The sequence below is a fragment of the Panthera leo genome, chromosome C1 (assembly GCF_018350215.1).
Source record: "Panthera leo isolate Ple1 chromosome C1, P.leo_Ple1_pat1.1, whole genome shotgun sequence".
NCBI classification, from domain to species: Eukaryota; Metazoa; Chordata; class Mammalia; order Carnivora; family Felidae; genus Panthera; species Panthera leo.
The window spans coordinates 52,672,474-52,677,364 of NC_056686.1; the positions used below are offsets into that span (position 1 = coordinate 52,672,474).

The 4,891-nt window shown below is 38.5% G+C and overlaps 1 pseudogene; it reads right to left on the reverse strand.

The window, feature by feature from the left end:
• Window positions 1–833: 833 nt before the first annotated feature.
• On the reverse strand, window positions 834–1,352 carry LOC122225897 (annotated as a pseudogene).
• Window positions 1,353–4,891: the final 3,539 nt, after the last annotated feature.

A 4,891-nucleotide genomic window follows, 5' to 3' on the forward strand; every position in this document is an offset into this window, starting at 1 on the left:
TGCAGACCCTCCCCTCAGATCCCATGGTTTTCTGTCTTTGGAATCTTAATCCTTCTAATCTTCATTGCTCCTACAGTTCTCCAAAGTTTGACATTGATGGCTTTTGTATTTTAGCTGGCTTTTCTCATCGTCCTTGACAGGAGATTCGACCCACCCCGTATTTCTCCATTCTAACCAGAAGGGCAAGTCAAACTTTGCTTTTTATGTTTCTACTGAGAGGGTTTTTTTCGATAATTACTCTTATAGAGATATAATTTATATACAATAAATACAAAAATCTTAAGTGTAGAGTGAGATTTGTTTTGTTGCTATTTTGCTTCCAACTTTATTCATCTCTTTTTATTCTCTCGGTAATCCCTTCCAGAGTTAACTACTTCCGTTTGTCGGGGATGAAATGTGTAAGGAATCCACTCCAAATGTTGGCACAGCTACCAGCATGGTCTTTCCCTTTACTTGAACTCAGAATTAAGATTTTGTGGTTCTCGTTTTTTAGGTTCCAGTCCCAGAAGTAACTTTCACTGTAGAAGTTATCTGCTGGCAGCCTTACGCTTTCTCGCAGTAGTCTACAACCAGGCACTAGCTTCTCCAGGACACTACACAGGATGGACTTAAATATGTATTAAGCTAAGAGGCATTCTCTCAAATGAGTTTAAATGCATTTTATTTTTCGACAACCTACATGACATTGTTTTTTTCTTAAAAGCAATGCCTCTGCTCCAAATAAGTCAAGGTCAAAAATAACTGAAGGGTTCAAGATGGCATCAGTCCCCTTTGCCTAAGTTGCGAGGTGTTGTGAGGATGAAGGGTAGCGGCCACAGTCACAGCCAAATTTGTTAACTGTTTTCCATTTCTAAACCATCCTTAAAGAAAATCTTAAATAGGGTCACACCATCCTCATGGTAGTCCAGCCTAGCAGCCATGCCATCTGGAGTCACGTTGTGACCAATGAAGAACCAGTACTTTTTTTTTTTCTTTTTTGAAATTAGCAAAGATGTGCTTAATGTGTTCCATAGCCCCTGTCGTAAAAGGTTTTACTCTTTCCGGCCTCTGTTCTTCAAGTTTGCCTTTGATTGATTTCATGTAGTCTTTGAGGTACTTCTTATAGGCTTCTTTTGTGAAGCTGGTTTCCTGCAAGTAATGGTTCATGACGACATGAACACCAGTGACTACTGTGTTTTCAGTAGAGTTTTTAGCGCCATCATTTCCCCCAATGAGCAAGTCATCAATGTTACCCTCTGTCCTACTCACCCTTTTCCCTCCACCTGTAGGCACAGCCCATGGCCCATCTTCCGGATCTTATAGATATTGTAGAACATCTCATCATGGCTGATGAGGTCTGGTTATGTGATCATGACCGTGGCTGAAGAGAGATGATGGAGGCACTAGCTCAGCAGGAGCTGGGAGCTCTGAGGGAGTGTGGTTCTCCCAGAGCAGCCCTTGGGGAGAAGAGGGAGCAGGCAGAAAAGAGAGTGACAAAAGTTTTGATGAATGTTTACATCCACATAACCAGCACCTTAATCATGATATAGACTATTTCCATCACATCTGAACATTCTTCCTGAACCTTTCTCTGTAAACCTACAGAAGGAACCATTGTTCTGATTTCTATCATAATAGCTTAATTTTGCTTATCTTGACTTTCAGATAAATGGAATTAGCCAATATGTTCAATATTGTGTCTGGCATCTTTTACTAAGCATGTTTTTGAGATCCATCTGTATTGTTGCATTTATGAGCAGTTCATTTATGTTTCTGAGTAGCGTTAAATATTATGAATATACCATATTCTCTATCTAATCTCCCGTTCATGGACCTTCTATATATGTTGATTTGTGATTACTATAATGAAAGTTGCTATGAACATTCATGTACAAGTTTTCTGTGGACATATAGTCTCATTTCTTTTTTTCTTTTTTTTTAAATTTTTTTTTTTGACGTTTATTTATTTTTGAGACAGAGAGAGACAGAGCATGAACAGGGGAGGGGCAGAGAGAGAGGGAGACACAGAATCCGAAACAGGCTCCAGGCTCTGAGCTGTCAGCACAGAGCCCGACGCGGGGCTCGAACTCACGGACCTTGAGATCATGACCTGAGCCGAAGTCGGACGCTTAACCGACCGAGCCACCCAGGCACCCCTCATTTCTTTTAGATATATACCCTAAGAGCAGAATTACTGAGTCATATAGTGAGTGTATGTTTAACTTAATAAGAAATATATGGAATATCTAGACGTTCCAGTTGTTTTATCACTATACACATTTCTGAGGTGCCAGGGTGGCTCAATCAGTTAAGCGTCTGACTCTTGATTTTGGCTCAGGTCATGATCTCACAGTTCCCGAGTTCAGGCCCCATGTGTGGCTCTGTGCTGACAGTGTGGAGCCTGTTTGGGATTCTCTCTCTCTCTCCCTCTCTGCCCCTCCCCCAATTGTCCGTGTGTGTGCTTGCTTGCTCTCTCTCTCTTTCTCAAAATACATAAATAAACTTAAAAAAATAACTGTATACATTTCCTAGGGTGGCCACAATAAAGTATCACGAACTGGGTCGCTTAAAACAACTGAATCTATTGTCTCCCAGTTCTAGAGGCTAGACGTCCAAAATCAAGATATTAGGAAGGCTGTGCTCCCCCATAAAGGCTTCAGGAGAGGATCTTTTTTTCTCTTCCAGCTACTGGTAGCCCCAGATGTTCCTTGGCTTCTGTCACTCTAATCTCTGCCTCCATCTTTACATGACTTTCTCTTTGTATCTGTCTTTAATAGCCATCTTCTTATAAGGACAGCAGTCATACTGGATTAGGGGTCCATGTTGTGATTCACCACATACCTAGTTACATCTGCAATGATCCTGTTTCCAAATAAGGTCACATTCTGAGGTACTAGGGGTTAGGACTTCAACATCTTTCTTGGTGGGACACAGTCCAACCCATAACAGTTTCCTTCCCAACATCTAGTGCTATCAGTCTTGTAATCTTTTACATTTTAGTGATTATGAGGTAGTATTTAACTGTGGCTGTAATTTGCATTTATCTGATGACTAATGATGTTGAGAATCTTTTTATTTATTTATTGATCTCATATATATATATACATATATATATATATATATATATATATCCTCTTCTATGAACTGACTCTGCAGGTTTTTAACCTATTTAAATGTGTGTGTGTGTGTGTGTGTGTGTGTGTGTGTTTTCAGTAGTGATTTGCTGGTAATGTATTGGGAATGCTTTCTTTCTTTCTATAGCTTACATTTTCACTTTTTAAGTTTTCCTTAATGTCATAGCTAAGAAATTTTGGCTACACAAATTGTGTATAGATATTCTCCTATGTTTTCTTCTGTGAGCTTTATAGTTTTAACATTTACATCTAAATCTACAATACATTTAAATAGTGAGAACATATGGGCTTGTCCAATCTCAGAAGGAAAGGATTCATTCTTTCATTAAGGATGAATGTTAGACATAGGCTTTTCAGAGGTATTCTTATTAGATTGAGGAAGTTCCCTTCTAGTCCCACTTTGCTGAAACTCTTCTCAAGAAAAGATGGTGAATTTTTTTCAAATGCTTTTTCTGCAACTATCAAAATGATTATATTATTTTTCTCTTTTATTTATATATTTCTCTTTTATTATTAATGTGGTGAATCACATTAATTGATTATTTTTTTAATTAAAAAAAATTTATTTATTTTTGAGAGAGAGACAGACAGAGGGCGAGCAGGGGAGGGGCAGAGAAAGAGGGAGACACAGAATATGAAGCAGGCTCCAGGCTCCAAGCTGTCAGCACAGAGTCTGATGCAGGGCTTGAACTCACAAACCATTAAATCATGACCTGAGCCAAAGTCGGATGCTGAACTGACTGAGCTACCCAGTGCCCATAATTGATTATTTTTCAATGTTTATGTATTTACTTTTAAAGAGAGAGAGTATGAGCAGGGGAGGGACAGAGAGAGACGGATGAGAGAATCCCAAGCAGGCTCCACACTGAGCTCAATCTCACAAACTGACTAAGCCACCCAGGTGCCCCACATTAATTAATTTTTAAGTGTTAAAACAACCTTGCATTCCTGGAAGCACCCTTGTGGTCATAATGTGTCACTCTTTATATGTTGCAAGAATGAATTTGTTAATTTTTGCTAAGAATTTTTGCATCTGTTTTGCACGAAGGATATTGATCTTTAGTTTTCTGTTTTGGTACTATCTTTGTCAATGTTTGCTATCAGTATTTACTGACCTCATAAAATGGGTTGGAAAAAAGTTCCCCTTCCCTCTATTGTCAGAAATAATTTGTCTAAAACTGGCATTTTATTTATTCCTTAGATGTGTGATTGATTTCACTATTACAGCCATCTGAGCCCAGGTTTTCTCTGTAGGAAATTTTTAAATTACGTATTCAATTTCTAAATAGATGTAGGACACTGCATGTTTTTTTATTTCTTCTTTTGTAAGTTGTAAGTTTTCGTAATTGGTGATTCTTAAGAAATATGTCCATTTCCTGACAGATGGTGAATTTACTAACATGAAGTTATTTATAGCATTCTTTTATTATACCATTTTAATGTCTGTAGAATCTGAAGTTATGCCCTTTTTTTAAAAATCATTCTCAGGTCACCTGGGTGGCTTAGTCGGTTAAGCTTCTGACTTTGGGTCAGGTCATGATCTCACAGTTTGTGAGTTCAAGCCCTGCATCTGGCTCTGTACTGACAGCCCGGAACCTGGATCCCGCTTCCAGTTCTGTGTCTCCCACTCTCTCTCCTCTCCTGCTCATGCTCGCTTGCTCTCTCTCTCTCTCTCTTTGTCAAAAATAAATAAACATTAAAAAAATTTTAATTCATTCTTGATATTGGTAATGGAGCTAATTGGTAGCTCTCTTATTTTGTAATGAAAAATAAAATTA